The sequence below is a fragment of the Delphinapterus leucas genome, chromosome 8 (genome assembly GCF_059928025.1).
Source record: "Delphinapterus leucas isolate spDelLeu-1000000601 "Yukka" chromosome 8, BTC_Dleu_Yukka2, whole genome shotgun sequence".
Classification (NCBI taxonomy): Eukaryota; Metazoa; Chordata; class Mammalia; order Artiodactyla; family Monodontidae; genus Delphinapterus; species Delphinapterus leucas.
In genome coordinates, this window is record NC_143136.1 from 76636173 (window position 1) to 76654197 (window position 18025).

An 18025-nucleotide genomic window follows, 5' to 3' on the forward strand; every position below is an offset into this window, starting at 1 on the left:
TGAGTCAGAACCCCCGAATCAGCTGCTCCTTTAACCCCGTCCTTTCTGAGCAGGAAACGACTCCCTCAGGCGACCTACATGCAGAGGCAGGGCCAAACCCAAAGCTGAACCCCAGGAGCTATGCCAAAGAAGAAGAGAAAGGGAAATTTCTCCCAGTAGCCTCAGGTACAGTGGATTAAATCTCCACATTCAAAGTGATGTACCCTGCATCTGTGGAATACCTGAATAGACAATGATTCATGCCAAAACTGAGGCAGGGGACTTTGGGAGCAACTATATATATAATTTTATCCTTTTCCTCTTTTTGTGAGTGTGTATGTGTATGCTTCTTTGTGTGATTTTCTGTGTATAGCTTTGCTTTTACCATTTGTCTTAGGGTTCTGTCTGTCCGTTTTTTTTTAGTATAGTTTTTAGTGCTTGTTATTGGTGGATTTGTTTTAGGTTTGGTTGCTCTCTTCTTTCTTTTTTTATTACTTTTTAAATTTTAAAATTTTTAATAATTACTTATTTTTTATTTCAATTACTTTATTTTATTTTACTGTATTTTTTTCCTTCTTTCTTTATTTCTTCTCCCTTTTCTTCTGAGCCGTGTGGCTGATAGGGTCTTGGTGCTCCGGCTGGGTGTCAGGCCTGTGCCTCTGACGTGGGAGAGCTGAGATCAGGACACTAGTCCACCACACACCTTCCAGATCCATGTACTATCAAATGGAGAAAGCTCTCCCAGAGATCTTCATCTCAACACAAAGACACAGATCAACTTAACGACCAGCAAGCTACAGTGCTGGACACCCTATGCCAAACAACTAGCAAGACAGGAACACAACCCCACCCATTAGCACAGAGGCTGCATAAAATCATAATAAGGTCACAGACACCGCAAAACACACCACAGGATGCGGACCTGCCCACCAAAAAGACAAGATCCAGCCCCAGCAACCAGAACACAGGCACTAGTCCCCTCCACCAGGAAGCCTACACAACCCACTGAACCAACCTTAACCACTGGGGGCAGACACCGAAAACAACGGGAACTATGAACTTGAGGCCTGCAAAAAGGAGACTCCAAACACAGTAAGTTAAGCAAAATGAGAATACAGAGAACACACAGCAGATGAAGGAGCAAGGTAAAAACCCACCAGACCAAAAAAAGGAAGAGGAAATAGGCAGTCTACCTGAAAAAGAATTCAGAGTAATGATGGTAAAGATGATCCAAAACCTTGGAAATAAAATGGAAAAAATACAAGAAACGTTTAACAAGGATCTGGAAGAACTAAAGAGCAAACAAACAATGATGAACAACACAATAAATGAAACTAAAAATTCTCTAGAAGGAATCAATAGCAGAATAATGGAGGCAGAAGAATGGATAAGTCACCTGGAAGATAACATAGTGGAAATAACTACTGCAGAGCAGAATAAAGAAAAAAGGATTAAAAGAATTGAGGACAGCCTCAGAGACCTCTGGGACAACATTAAACTCACCAACATTTGGATTATAGGGGTCGCAGAAGAAGAAGAGAAAAAGAAAGGGACTGAGAAAATACTTGAACAGGTTATAGTTGAAAACTTCCCTGATACGGGAAAGGAAATAGTCAATCAAGTCCAGGAAGCGCAGAGAGTCCCATACAGGATAAATCCAAGGAGAAACAAGCCATGACACATATTAATCAAACTATCAAAAATTAAATACAAAGAAAAAATATTAAAAGCAGAAAGGGAAAAGCAACAAATAACACACAAGGGAATCCCCATAAGGTTAACAGCAGAAACTGCAAGCCAGAGGGAGAGGCAGGACATATTTAAAGTGATGAAGGGGAAAAACGTACAACCAAGATTACTCTACCCAGCAAGGATCTCATTCAGATTCGACGGAGAAATCAAAACCTTTACAGACAAGCAAAAGCTAAGAGAATTCAGCACCACCAAACCAGCTTTACAGCAAATGCTAAAGGAACTTCTCGAGGATGGAAACACAAGAGAAGGGAAACATTTACCATAACAAACCCAAAATAATTAAGAAAATGGTAAAAGGAACATACATATTGATAACTACCTTAAATGTAAATGTATTAAATGCTCCAACCAAATGCCACAGACCGGTTAAATGGATACAAAAACAAGACCCATATATATGCTGTCTACAAGAGACCCACCTCAGACCTAGAGACACATACAGACTGAAAGTGAGGGGATGGAAAAAGCTATTCCATGCAAATGGAAATCAAAGTAAAGCTGGAGTAGCAATTCTCATATCAGACTAAATAGACTTTAAAATAAAGACTATTACAAGAGACAAAGAAGGACACAACATAATGATCAAGGGATCGATCCAAGAAGAAGATACAACAATTGTAAATATTTATGAACCCAACAAAGGAGCACATCAATACATAAGGCAAATGCTAACATCCATAAAAGGGGAAATCAACAGTAACACAAACATAGTAGGAGACTTTAACACCCCACTTTCACCAATGAACAGATCATCCAAAATGAAAATAAAAAAGGAAACACAAGCTTTAAAAGATACATTAAACAAGATGGACTTAATTGACATTTATAGGACAGTACATCCCAAAACAACAGAATATGCTTTCTTCTCAAGGGCTCATGGAACATTTTCCAGGATAGATCATATCTTGGGTCACCAATCAAGCCTTGGGAAATTTAAGAAATCATATCAAGTATCTTTACCAAACACAATGCTATGAGACTGACATGAATTACAGGAAAAAATCTGTAAAAACTACAAAACATGGAGGCTAAGCAATAACTCTTAATAACTAAGAGACCACTGAAGGAATCAAACAGGAAATCAAAAAATACCTGTAAACAAATGACAATGAAAACACGATGACCCAAAACCTATGAGTTGCAGCAAAAGCAGTTCTAAGAGGGAAGTTTATAGCAATACAGTCCTACCTCAAGGAACAAGGAACATCTCAGATAAACAACCTAACCTTACAACGAAAACAATTAGAGAAAGAAGAACAAAAAAACCCCATGGTTAGCAGAAGGAAAGAAATCATAAAAATCAGATCAGAAATAATGAAAAAGAAATGAAGGAAACAATAGCAAAGATCAATAAAACTAAAAGCAGGATATTTGAGAAGATAAACAATATTGATAAACCAATAGCCAGACTCATCAAGAAAAAAAGGTAGAAGACTAAGATCAAAAGAATTAGAAATGAAAAAGGAGAAGTAACAACTGACATTGCAGAAATACAAAGGATCATGAGAGATTATTACAAGCAACTCTATGCCAATAAAATGGACCACCTGGAAGAAATGGACAAATTATTAGAAAACCACAACATTCTAAGACTGAACCAGGAAGAAATAAAAATATAAACAGACCAATCACAAGCACTGAAATAGAGACTATGATTAAAAATCTTCCAAAAACAAAAACCCAGGACCAGATGGCTTCACAGGTGAATTCTTTCAAACATTTAGAGAAGAGCTAACACCTATTCTTCTCAAACTCTTCCAAAATATAGCAGAGGGAGGATCACTCCCAAACTCATTCTATGAGGCCACCATCACCCTGATACCAAAACCAGACAAAGACGTCACACAAAAAGCAAACTACAGGCCAATGTCTCTGATGAATATAGATGGAAAAATACTCAACAAAATACTAGCAAACAGAATCCAACAGCATGTTAAAAGGATCATACACCATGATCAAGTAGGGTTTATCACAGGAATGAAAGGATTCTTCAATATACACAAATCTATCAATGTGATACACCATATAAACAAATTGAAGGATAAAAACCATATGATAATCTCAAGAGATGCAGAAAAAGCTTTTGACAAAATTCAACACCTTTTATGATAAAAACCCTCCAAAAAGTAGGCATAGAGGGAACTTACCTCAAACATAATAAAGGCCATATATGACAAACCCACAGCCAACATCATTCTCAATGAGGAAATATTAAAACCATTTCCACTAAGATCAGGAACAAGACAAGGTTGCCCACTCTCACCACTGTTATTCAACATAGTTTTGGAAGTTCTAGGCACAGCAATCAGGGAAGAAAAAGAAATAAAAGGAATCCAAATCAGAAAAGAAGAAGTAGAGCTGTCACTGTTTGCAGATGACATGACACTATACATAGAGAAACCTAAAGATGCTACCATAAAACTACTAGAGCTAATCAATGAATTTGGTAAAGTAGCAGGATACAAAATTAATGCACAGAGATCTCTTGCATAACTATACACTAATGATGAAAAATCTGAAAGAGAAATTAAGGAAACACTCCCATTTACCATTGCAAGAAAAAGAATAAAATATCTAGGAATAAACCTACCCAAGGGGACAAAAGACATGAATGCAGAAAATTATAAAACACTGATGAAAGAAATTAAAGATGATACAAACAGATACAATTTCTATATATAGAAATATACTATGCCCCTGGATTGGAAGAATGAGAATGAACATTGTGAAAATGACTATACCACCCAAAGCAATCTACTGATTCAATGCAATCCCTATCAAACTACCAATGGCACTTTTCACAGAACTAGAAAAAAAATTTTGCAGTTTGTATGGAAAGACAAAAGACCCCAAACAGCCAAAGCAATCTTAAGAAAGAAAAATGGAGCTGGAAGAATCGGGCTCCCTGACTTCAGACTATACTACAAAGCTACAGTAATCAAGACAGTATGGTACTGGGACAAACACAGAAATATAGATCAATGGAACAGGATAGAAAGCTGAGAGATATACCCATGCACATATGGTCACCTTATTTTTGAAAAAGGAGGCAAGAATATACCATGGAGAAAAGACAGCCTCTTCAATAAGTGGTGCTGGGAAAACTGGACAGGTACATGTAAAAGTATGAAATTAGAACACTCCCTAACACCATACACAAAAATAAACTCAAAATGGGTTAAAGACCTAAATGTAAGGTCGGACACTTTAAAACTCTTAGAGGAAAACATAGGCAGAACACTCTATGATATAAATCATAGCAAGAACCTTTTGACCCACCTCCTAGAGAAATGGAAATGAAAACAGATATAAACAAATGGGACCGAATGAAACTTAAAAGCTTTTGCACAGCAAAAGATTCCATAAACAACACGAAAAGACAACCCTCAGAATGGGAGACAGTATTTGCAAATAAAGTAATGGACAAAGGGTTAATCTCCAAAATTTACAAGCAGCTCATGCAGCTCAATATCAAAAGAACAAACAACCCAATGCAAATATGGGCAGAAGACCTAAATAGACATTTCTCCAAAGAAGATATACAGATGGCCAACAAACACATGAAAGAATGCTCAACATCACTAATTATTAGAGAGATGCAAATCCAAACTACAATGAGGTATCACCTCACACCAGTCAGAATGGTCATCATTAAAAAATCTACAAACAATAAATTCTGGAGAGGGTGTGGAGAAAAGGGGACCCTCTTGCACTCTTGGTGGGAATGTAAATTGATACAGCCACTATGGAGAACAGCATGGAGGTTCCTTAAAAAACTAAAAATAGAACTACCATATGACCCAGCAACCCCACAACTGGGCATATACCCTGAGAAAACCATAATTCCAAAAGGGTCATGTACCACAATGTTCATTGCAGCTCTATTTACAATAGCCAGGACATGGAAGCAACCTAAGTGTCCACTGACAGATGAATGGATAAAAAAGATATGGCACATATATACAATGGAATATTACTCAGCCATTAAAAGAAATGAAATTGAGTTATTTGTAATGAGGTGGATGGACCCAGAGTCTGTCATACAGAGTGAAGTAAGTCAGAAAGAGAAAACACAAATATCGTATGCTAACACATATATATAGAATCTTAAAAAAAAAAAAAAAAGTTATGAAGAACCTAGGAGCAGGACAGGAATAAAGAGGCACACGTAGAGAATGGACTGGAGGACATGGGGAGGGCTAAGGGTAAGCTGGGACAAAGAGAGTGGCATGGACTTATATACACTACAAAATGTAAAATAGATAGCTAGTGGGAAGCAGCTGCATAGCACAAAGGAGATCAGCTCGGTGCTTTGTGACCACATATAGGGTGGGTTAGGGAGGGTGGGAGGGAGATGCAAGAGGGAGGATATGTGGGGATATATACGTATATGTAAAACTGATTCACTTTGTTATAAAGCAGAAACTAACACACCATTGTAAAGCAATTATACTCCAATAAAGAGGTTAAAAAAAAAGATTAAAAAAAAAGAACAAGGCAGTGTTGGCAAGGGGTGAAAGCACTGCCATGGAATGCCTAGCAACAAGCAAAAGAAAAACACTAACAGAGAAATCAGTGATATTTTTGGGAATAGTATCAAGTAACAGGGATCAAATCCAGGGGATATATTCAGAAATAGAAGACCATAGTCCCTGAAAGTTCAGAGAAAGTAAAGAATTCACTCATGAAAAAACTGGGGTTCTGCTTTTTTGGGCTAAATGTATTGACACACAAGTACAGGAAGCACGCTCAGTTCATGGATTAGGGGATAACATAGGAACTACGTCTTAGGATCAAAGTGGTAACTGAAAGTGATACACAGGATGAGGGAAGATGTGAAATGGCCTTGTTGAACTAGAATCAGGGCCACTACTAGCTTACACTGTGTGATTAAAAAAATGTGTGCCTTCTGGACACAGGAGTCCTGCTACAACAGATTTAGTAGCAAATTTGGCTTTTGTACCCAGAAAGAGGCACTCTTTCTTCCAGTGAGACACAGCCCCTCACCGAGGTCCACGGCATCGTAAGACTGCACCACTCACTCCTTCAGCTGGATGACTTTGTGCAGTGCACACACTGGACAACTCTACAGGGGTGTCCTAAGCTTTAAAATACTTTAATTACCCTGACTACAGAGATGATTAGTTCTGTTTTCAAATGCACAGTTGTATCTTTAGATTAAGAATTGGGGATATGGGCTTCCCTGGTGGTGCAGTGGCTGAGAGTCCGCCTGCAGATGCAGGGGACGCGGGTTCGAGCCCCGGTCTGAGAGGATCCCACATGCCGCAGAGCGGCTGGGCCCGTGGGCCATGGCCGCTGGGCCTGCGCGTCCGGAGCCTGTGCTCCGCAGCGGGAGAGGCCGCAGCAGTGAGAGGCCCACGTACCGCAAAAAAAGAAAAAAAAAAAAAAAAGAATTGGGGCTATAATGAATAGTGGGGCAAAATATCAGGCAGGTCATTGCACTTTATTTGAATGGGGTCAATGTGCAAAGCCTATCTGTATGGAGTAAAGTATGTGGGCTTTGTAAGAACTTATTTTTTTTCACTTTGGCTTAGTGTTTTCACTTATTTCTAGCTTTGTTTGCTATAATGCACTACATGTCTATATACCTATCTATATCTACAACTATATTTATATTTATTTATAAAAATAAGTAAAACAATATAAGTTATACTCAATAGTACTCTATGAAATTGAATATCATGGATTTCTGACACTGAAGGAATGATTCAAGGAACAACTATACTTTGTTCCCCTATCACAGAACATAAATACCATATGTTATATATTTTTACAAAAATATTTTAAATCCATGAATGAGAACAAAATTAAGATCAAAGTCTCATGTATGAAAAAAGTGAAGAAATTAAATAATAGAAACTAAGTTTCATTATCTACTAAGATAAAAATTTAAAAATATCAAATAGCAGTTGCAAGGCTTAATTGCTACTAAATTAAGTATCAGTTAAAAGACTATATGCATCATGAAATTCTTTTTTTATATATTTCTCCCACCCAGTTTTAAATAAGAAATAATTTCTTTTCCGTCCCCATTATTTCCCATTAAATACAACCATTCTTATCAATGGCAACAACAGGCACATCATTTTGGGGGAAGGGAGTTTTGTCTGCTGTTTCCACATCATTAGGTCACCATCTGGGGGCAAGAGTACAACAGAAGTGATGTTGTGTTATCCTTAGTGCATCATAACAGGAGGCTCATGATGTTGATTTGTGTCATTACTAATATTAATGTTGACCACTTGAGTAGGGTGGAGTCTGCCAGGTTTTCCCAATGTATTTTCCCATTGTAATATCTTGTGAGGAGATAACTTGAGATTTTGTAAAATATTCTATCAAAATTTCACTCCCTAGTTATACCATCCATTGATGATTATTGTCTCTAATATATGCCTTGTGCATGTATATTTTTCATATATTTCAAGGGGTTGTCTCAGGGTAACTATCTAGATGTATAATTGCTGATTCAAAGGTAAATGCATATATAATTTTATTAGACATTGACAAATTCCTGACTATAAAGGCTGTGCCAATTTGCTTTCCCATCATTAATGCTTGACAGCTTTTGTTTTCCCATAGTTATGCAAACAGAAAGTGTTATCAAACTTTAAAATTTTTACCAGTCTGATAGGTGAGTAAAAATATCTCAAAGAAGTTTTAACTTGCATTTTTCTAAGGAGGAATGAAGTCAAACATCTTTCAATGTGCTTAACATGTTTAAAAGTCAACTTTCTATCTGTGTGTGTGTGGTGTGTGTAAACATCTGTTCTAGTTTTTTGTCCATTTTTGTATTGAAGGTTTTTTGTTTCTTTGCTTGTTTGTTTTGCTTTGTGCCCTTGGATTCTTCAGAAATCTTCAATTATAGAAATAATGGTCCCTTTATTTGTGATATATCTGCCAATATTTTCTATCAGCTTGATAGTTATATTTTTATTTTACTTATATTTTTCCATGTGAAAGGCTTTTTATTACATGTATTCAAATGTATCAATATATTCTTTTATGCCATGCATTATAATGATAAATAGAAGAGTATTTCTCTTCACCAAGGTTATAGAGGAATTCACCTTTTTTTTAAAAATTTAGATTGCTGATTGATATGATGCTTATTCTTTAGCATGGTGTGAAGTATGGATCCAGTTATATCTTTTTCCAAATGACTAACCAATTATTATTATTAGGAGCAGGACAGTGATTTGAGATGTCACTTTGTTATATTAAACTTCCATTTATTCTTGTTATTTATCTCTATACATCCTATTTCATTTCATTGTCTGTTTTTCTATGTTCCACTATCACACTGTTTTAATTATAGAGCTTTATACAGCTTTTTTTTTTTTTTGCATCGTTATTCTGGCATGTTTATTCCCTGTGTGAGGCTCTCTATCCATCTTATGTTAATGCATTTCAAAGTACAAGTGCACTCCCCCCTAAATTTTGCAGCGCAATTATTAGAGTTTGATTTTTAATTACTTTTTTCTTAGTTTTTTTTCTTTTAGTATAAAATTTAAATACAATGAAATATGTAAATCTTATGTGCTCTTTTGTATAAGACATTATATTCTCTCTCGGTCTCTCTCTTTACACACACACACACCCCCAATTAAAAAAAAAATGTAAACTTCTCTTTCTACCTAAAAAATCTGAAGAACAACATATTACCAAGCATTTCCTGAATTGTAATGAATAACTGAAGTCAAAGCAATCTCCATATATCAGTTACTCCCTTCTCATCATTACACTTCATAAATGTCCTGAGCCTCAATTGTTATTGCTAAATGTAACATAAAATGTCATGCTCCAGTGACTGCAAGCAATATCAAAATGTCAAATACATCTATTCTTAATTTCAATGTAATGTTAATTAAGAGCAGCTATTACTATTAAAGAATGAGAATCCTGGGTGATAAATAGTTTTACCTTAATAAGATAATTTCCAAATGATTTATTAAAAATGAAGTAAGGAATTCTAGCGAAGTAGACCACTATTCATCTACAATCACTTAGTGAAGAGAAATAGTGACTATAATTACTGCCAAATAGGTTTGTTATCTGTCCAGCAGCCTTTGCATGTTGCTGATGTCTGCTGTATTGAGCTATCTAAAACATGTATGTGCTCACTTAATTTCAGTATTTAAAAAATTCAGATCTGTATTCTATAAAACAAATTGAATATCAGTATAATGGGTTTCTCTTTTAAATCATATTTAAGACTTTAGACCACCTGATTAAATACTTAAAGGTGAATACTTTTCTAATTTTATATGCTAAAGAAATTACAGATATTATGTTCAAATAAATTAACCAGGAGCTACAGTTTTATATTTAAAAAATAGAAATCACATACCTAAAATAAGTATTTCTGCTCTGCCACACATAAGCTCTGGACTAGGCCTGGAAATTTTTCATAATTTAGTCTTCTTTATGATTTATTTAATTGACACGCTCCTTTGCTTTGTTCTTAAATCCTTTGGGAATAAAGTAGGGAAATAAAAAACTGTTTGCCTCTCTCTTCTGTTCACATCTGTATTTCCTACTCCATCAATGGTGCTCTCTTGCTCATAAAGCTACTCCATACACTTACATTTGCTCAATCAGTCCCTACTTGAAGAGACAACATTTGTGCACTGACTCTTTTTCCTAACTTCTCCTCCTGAGAGATAACCACATTGGGGAGGTTTAGCTTCTACTTTCTCATTGCAACCCGTTTCATTTAGTTTTTAGATGGCTTAGACTCCTGGTACCAGCAATGGAATTTACTCCCTGGGACAGTTAACCCAATTTCCTTTCTAGACAATTATATCCATAGAGACATTTGGCCCCATGATGTAGGGAGCAGAGGTGGAAGCTAGCAAAAGAGGAGGGGGAAATGACTGATATCAAGACTGGGTCTTACTAAGGAACCAAGACCCTTAAGAAACCATGCTTCTTGCCACATGAGCAAAGCTATGTGTGAGTGTATATTTCCTATTCCCTTGTTTTATATTATATTTGTAATAGTATTCACAGAATCACAGACAAAGAAGGTGCCTTACAGACCACCTAATAACTTTAATTTTATGGATGGGGCAACTGAATCACAGACAAAGAAAACAATCTGACAAAATTAGTTGGTGGCTGTGCTGTGATCAAATTCTAGGTCTTTGAAATCCCTGAACAGTGACCTTGTCTCTTTAGTATATCTAGGAGCTACTGGGGGAAATTCCCCCATAAAATACGAGTGCTTTACATATTTCACCTCCTTTGAAACATATAGCAACATATTAAAAACCAAAGGAACAGGCCATCTCAAAGTTCATTCAGTGGTTTTTCAAAAATAATTTTAGGGATTACTATAAGGTACTTTTTCTTTCATTTTTGTATAGTCTATCCTTATCTGGTTTTCTTATTATTAAACCTTGTTTATCTCTCATGATGTTGGCTGTTTAAAATACATATTTTCATTGAAACAACATAGTACTGATTAGGAAAAGCAGTGAAAGTTTTCAAAAGCTTTTCTCACTGACCAATAATTTTTCTAATTCATTGTAGAATTTATTATAGCATTCGTTTAGGAATTTAAATTTTATCTAGGTTAGATACTTGATTTCATTAAGACTTCCTGTGTAGGATTTATAGAGTAAATACTCAATGCTTTCTTCTCTAGGGAGAGTGAGATGAACATGTAAATTGTACAAAGGGAGCAGGCAGGAATAGAACAAAGGTATATACAGCATAAATGGTGAATAGAAAAGATAAAAATGTTCCTGAAATGTTAGTAAAAGGCAGTCATACCTAGCATTTAAAAATTTTCCCAATATAACAAACACAGCTTGAACCGAGACAACTATGGAGGAACTGTAAACTATTACAGAGAAATGTTGGGGTGATCCCATCTCTTGGAGGACTACAGTAGTGTAGCCTCTTGGAAAAAAGGAAAGGCCACTTTGTGCCCCACTTCAAACACTAATAAAAAGTAAGACACATGATTTGTTATAATAAGAGAAATAAGAGGTGTTTTTAGCCAGGACAAGAATAAATTTCATGTTAACAGCAATCTTTGTGTTCCGAAAGAGAATGTCTCCATGCCGTAAGAAAGGTTTCAAGAGCAGTGAGTAGAGTTAGGGTCAGATCTAATTCCTTTTCCACATGCTGAAGGAATAAGTGAGTTATCATTAGAATCTGTTACTAGAAACCTCAACTAGTATTTACTGCCTTTCATACTTCAAGGAGAAATTACTGCAGTGTGATTGTCAAATTGTTACATACTCAAGGTCACTCCTCTCTCAGATCTCAAATGGTACATTATGGATTCCAATTTTAGGAAACAAAATTAACCTCAAGCCAACAGTCAAAAGAAATACCCACCCCCAAAACAGAACAATTCAATTAGGTGAAGTACTAAGTCAAGGATTTATTCTCATAAGAATCCTAATTACAATAGATACTGGCTTTGAACATAGTGATGAAGATGATTCATGCTTGACTACTGATGTTACAACTTGCTTTTTAGTGTTATTAACACCAAAATAGAATTCATAATAAGAATTTCCAGTGTAGGATTTTGTATAATACTAACATTTTAAGAACTTCTAACACAAGATCATAATATAAATATCCAAGTTAAAATAACATTTGATTCTTCAGAAATACATATATTTGTTTATATGCACATGTACATGTATGCATATGTGCACATGTATTTTTTAGATCTCAAGTGAAGAAATAAACATAAAGGAAATTAACATAACAGCCTGTGATCTAGAAGAAAATGATTTGATAATTTCTGAGAGAATGTGAGTACTGGAAAGTGGGTGATTCCTTTTTTGTTTTTTTTTGTTTTTGGGCATGTCATTGAGTAACTTAGCTTCTCGTCAGTTTTTTGAGCTTCAAGATTTTCCTAATCCTAATATTTATTTTCAGTTTCTTATTCTAATTTTTAACCTCTAAAATCACTTCAAGTCTTTTTTTTTTACTATACATTCAAACTTCTCATTTATGTCTCATGGATAAAATTTATTCTTGGAACATATGGAACATTCACTCATGGGGGGAACTGTTGAGTCAACATGATCCTGATACTTAATGAAGTGGATCGAGGCAGACGTACCATAAAGCCAAAGAAGATCAAGCATCAGAGCCCATTGCACAGCCTATTCAGCTCACTATCGAATTTCATAATCTCATTTTTTATTATTTTTCTCTTAAAGAAGACCCCAAAATAGTTTGTTTCAAGCCCCACAAACATAGATCTGCTCTGGAAGCTGAGTAGGAAGTATATGAGATATTTCATCATTCCTCACTTATCAGAAATTAGCTTCCTTCTTGCTGAACACAATCTTGTCTCAGTGTATCAGGCATCTAGAGGTCATATGTGTCCACAGACTGAGATTTCAGCACTAAATGTTTTAAAAAACCACAAACTGTGCTAAAAACCATCATTCTCAAGTGGAGAGTGGCATTCTTCTACCTCAGCAGGGAACAGGGTCTGATCATGGCATATTTGGGGCCAGAGACCATAGAGGTGTGTTGGCACTCTGTTAGCTCCCAAAGCGCTCCCAAGGCCAAGGCCATCTCAAAACAGCTCAACTGGGAGCAGGAGCAGGTGGGGCGTGGCTTCATCACAAATAGAAGCTGAAGTGGTTTATTTGTAAGAGACTTTTGAAATAGTGAAACCAAACTTGAGGCATGCTAGTGGTGTAAAACATACTATTAATGTGGATTTCCAACTGGTATTGCCTTAAAAATATGCATAGCAAGATTTAAATATAGATTTAGATTTAAGTTTGGGAAGTGGTAATATTTGAAAGATGGAGACAGATAAGGAGATTAGGAGGCAGGCTTTGGAATCAGAACGCCTAGACTCAAACCTTGACCCCATCATTTACTTGGGATGGCAAATTGCTAGTGACCTTATCATCTTTTCTCATTTTTAAAATGGAATTAATTACAACACATAAAGATGTTGTATCAAGCGAACTGAAACATGTAAAGCACTTGGCACAGTGACTGCATCACAGTGAGAACATAGCTAATAATGTTAGCTATTATTATTATAATCATTATTAAAATAGGCTAGGAAGAAGATAAAAATTAAAGAAACACAGTAGATATTTGAGTCTTGGTGATTAATTTTGATGTGTGGGGGAAGATATGGAGGAGTTTGAGATGACCTCAGATTTTCAAGTATCACTAACAGATATAAGCAATACCCTAAGAGGAACTGGTATGGAAGAGGCAAAGAGAGAGATCATGCATCATTTTAGGTTATTTGTTGACTTTGATTTTGATAGATACAAGAAGATATGGCAAGCAAAAGATAAAATACTTGACCTTGAAGCTCTGGGGTTAGTCAAATGTAGAGACAGATAATGGGAAATTATCAACAGATAATTGCTCACAAATTGGTAATAATGCATGAAAAAATATGTGTCAAGAATGGATTCTAATGCTCAAGGTGTGAGAGGCAAAAGAAGAATTCATGGAGGAGCCTTGGAAGAACTCAGAGAAGTTAGATAAGATTCAAGATAAAGTGCTTTCATGGAAGGCACAGTCAGTAGCACATAGTAAGACAAAGACTGAAAACTCCCTGCTGGATGTCTCAACACAGAGACCCTCTGTAACCCTAGTGAGAGAAATTTCAATACAGAGTCTTGGGGACAGAAAGATTGCACTGGATAGAGTTATAAATTGGAGGTAAGTAAGTAGGGTCAGTGAAGACTACTTTCTCTAAAATTTTGGCTGTTAAGGAACAGTGAGAAATAGTGCAACACATGGAGGATTGGGGGTTGAGGGCATATTTCTTGTATGTAGGCTTATTTACCTGGTTGTTTATATGATAGAAGTGATGTCAGAGTGATTATACGCTGTCGGAAGAGTCAGTAGGGAAGGAGGGTTCAAAGAATGAGGAAAGAACTGTGGTTACTGACACATCTCTGTCCATGGCTGATACCAGAACGTGTAGCTAGCATCATCTCTTCACAGTCTCTGAGTAAATTGAGTAAATATCAATATAATCCTGCTTGAATGCCAGTGTCTCAGGCTGACTACTGACACTCCACTGTCAGACCATTCTCTGTTTGGGTTCACTGATCTATGTATTTGACCTTCTACTGACTAGCTCCTTCATCAGATTTCAATTATTTCCTGGAATCTAGTATCTGATCCATATCTGCTGTCATTCTGGTGTCCTGGAAGTTGAAATGTCCTCATGTCCCCATACTATGTCATTGTTAGACGCTTCCTGTTTGGTGAATATTCCTGGTCTTGCCTTGCAGTGTGTACCTCCTAGACTGCTTAGGTGAGATCTTCTTCTGGATGATTTTTCTATTGTCAACTAAGGCCAGAGGTTTAGTCTAACAAATTCTGTTCACACACTCTTTTGAAAATAAGTCTTGAAATGTTTTTCTGGAAAGGGTTTTTGTTTGTTGTTTGTTTACTTTCTACTTTAAATACCGTGCAGTTTTAATTTATTGCTTTTTTATTTTTAGCCATGAGCATTCACTTTGCTTAGAATCATGGAAAATGAAAATTATTTTAATCTTGACATTGCATAATTTTTATATTACTGGAGTGCTAATTCCTCAGCAAGGGATTTTTTTGGATAGCTATTTCCAAAGCTTTGTGTACGTAAGGGAATTATCAGAGTCAGCTTGGGCTATAAAATTCATGAAGCTAACAACCGCCAGAACGTGTGTATAATATCATTTGATGCCACTGAAATCAAGAGGTATATAAATTAGAATAAAACATATAATATACAAAATTAACATATACATTTTAAAATGTTGATAACCTTTCTTTCCACTAACAATACAATTACATTTTCCCTTCAAACACACCAGGCTGGTTTCCAAGTGTATGGCCAGATACAATCCCCTCCAGAAATAATACTTTGCTCAATTTTATGTTTCAAAATAAGAGGTTAAATGTGAGTTATGTACTAAATAGTGAGAATTTCATCACTAGAAACTGAATTTTAAATTTTATTTGATATTTGACATGTTCTTCAAGGTAGTGTTTACCAGAGGTAAGACAAATGATAAAGACCTTTCCTATCTCCCACCCTCCCCATTAGTACAAAATATAAAAGTCTTTTAGGAAGATAGAAGCAAATTGAATAAATTTAAAAAATAGAAATAAAAATAAATGGAAGATATTTAATATACCTGCCATTTACAAAGCACTTTAAAGAAGGGAAGTAGATTAATATTGTATTTTCTTCCTAAAACATATATGCAAAAACATTGATAAAAATCTATGGAAAGTGGTTATCCTGAAAGTTCTACCTATACAAAATTGCAATGATTTAAAAACAAAGAAAAGTGGGACTTCCCTGGTGGTGCAGTGGTTAAGAATCCGCCTGCCAATGCAGGGGACATGGATTCGAGCCCTGGTCCAGGAAGATTCCACATGCCTCGGAGCAACTAAGCCCATGCGCCACAACTACTGAGCCCATGTGCCACAACTACTGAAGCCCGCACGCCTAGACCCCGTGCTCCGCAACAAGAGAAGCCACCGCAAGGAGAAGCCTGTGCACTGCAACAAAGAGTAGCCCCTGCTCTCCACAACTAGAGAAGAGCCCACGCACAGCAACAAACACCCAATGCAGCCAAAAATAAATAAATTAGTTAATTAATTAAAAAAAATAAAAACAAAGAAAAGTGAAATAATATTGTAATATTTTGGATCTTCCTGGTTTAGTCTCATTTTAATAAATAGAAGGGTAATATTTGGAGTATTTTTGAAATGGAAGTCATTTACATTTCAAAATTTGTTATAATGAATAATCAGAAAAACAATTATAATTTTTTTCATATGGAGGAAATACGATCTATAAAACAACTACATTCTTACTAAGTTCTTTTTTTAGTTGTTTTTTTATAGTTAATGAACAAAAATGTTTAATTATTAAATCTTATCTAGCCGTTTCAGACAACTGCTTACTTAGAAGATAACTTAATTGCATGGGGATATGTCACAATAGATAAAATTAAAAATTAGATCAATTTTTAAAAAATAAATTACACGTGCACTTAAAAACTACTGGAAACACTGTGAAAGGTTGGGATTTCTTACACTGGTGGGATTGTAGGTGATTTTTATTTTCTTTTCTCTGTATTTTAAAATTTCTATTATACACATTAATATTTGTACAACTAGAAAACAATATTCAAAGAACTGCCCATGTGGGCTTCTGTGCAAGTTACTAGAATAATGTCAGTATAAAGCAAATTAAAGAATTGGACCTTTCACTTTGGAGCATGCATTTTCAAATGGTAAATAAATGAGCTGCAGGAAGAATCTTAGAGTTACTGTAAGTGAGATCTTAAAGGCACCTTAGAGATCATTGCATCAACCTCTTCATTTTGCAGATGAGGAAACTGAGAGAAGAACAGGAGAAGAAAGCATTCTTGACCCAATAAGTCATCACCCTCTTAACAAAATTGAGAACGGACATTAATTCCTTAAAAGGTTTTTGATCTCTTGCTCTTCTGAAAAGTCAAAATCAAAATTAACAATGTGATCTTTAGCCTCTGCCCTAAGGGCAGAATTTAACTAGCATAGAAAAAATGAGTGTTTTGTAGAATTCATTTTCTCTTTAAAAGCTACAGAGATTTAAAAAAAACCAAAAAACCAAATGCTGTTCCTTCCCCTCCACCAAGGCAAGTGTTGTTCTTGCTTCCATTAGCTAAGAAGAAAAAGACTCCTTGGAGGACATTCTCTTTCTTTTGCGTGCGTGTACGTGTGTGTGTGTTTTTTCTCACTGTGAAAGCATTAGACATCCATTGTGGAAAATGTCGAAAATGCTGAAAATGATATAGAAAATCTTACGCATATATTATATTGTCACTCCAAAACAATGATAGTTAACATATAGTTCTTTTTTTTTAGCTTTAATATATTTTATTTAAACCAGTATGTCCAAAATATCATCATTTCAACACATAATCAAAATTAAAATTGTTGAAGTTTTTTACAGACCTTTTTTGCACTGTTTTCAAAATCAGTGTATATTTTACACTTATAGAACATCCCAATTAGGGCTAGCCATATTTCAACTGCTTGATAACCTCATGTGGACAGTGGTACTCTATTTCACTGACTTCTTGAATATTATTGAAAAAATACTCAAAAGCCAATCAGTTTTTATACCTGGAAAGTGATGAATATGGAAATATATAAGGGAAACAGCTCTCTAACGTTATGCGGTATTTGCAGTATAAATAGGTTTTTAGTCTATAAGAATGAAGAGCCTTCAGTCACTCCGTCAGATGCCACAGTTTATAAT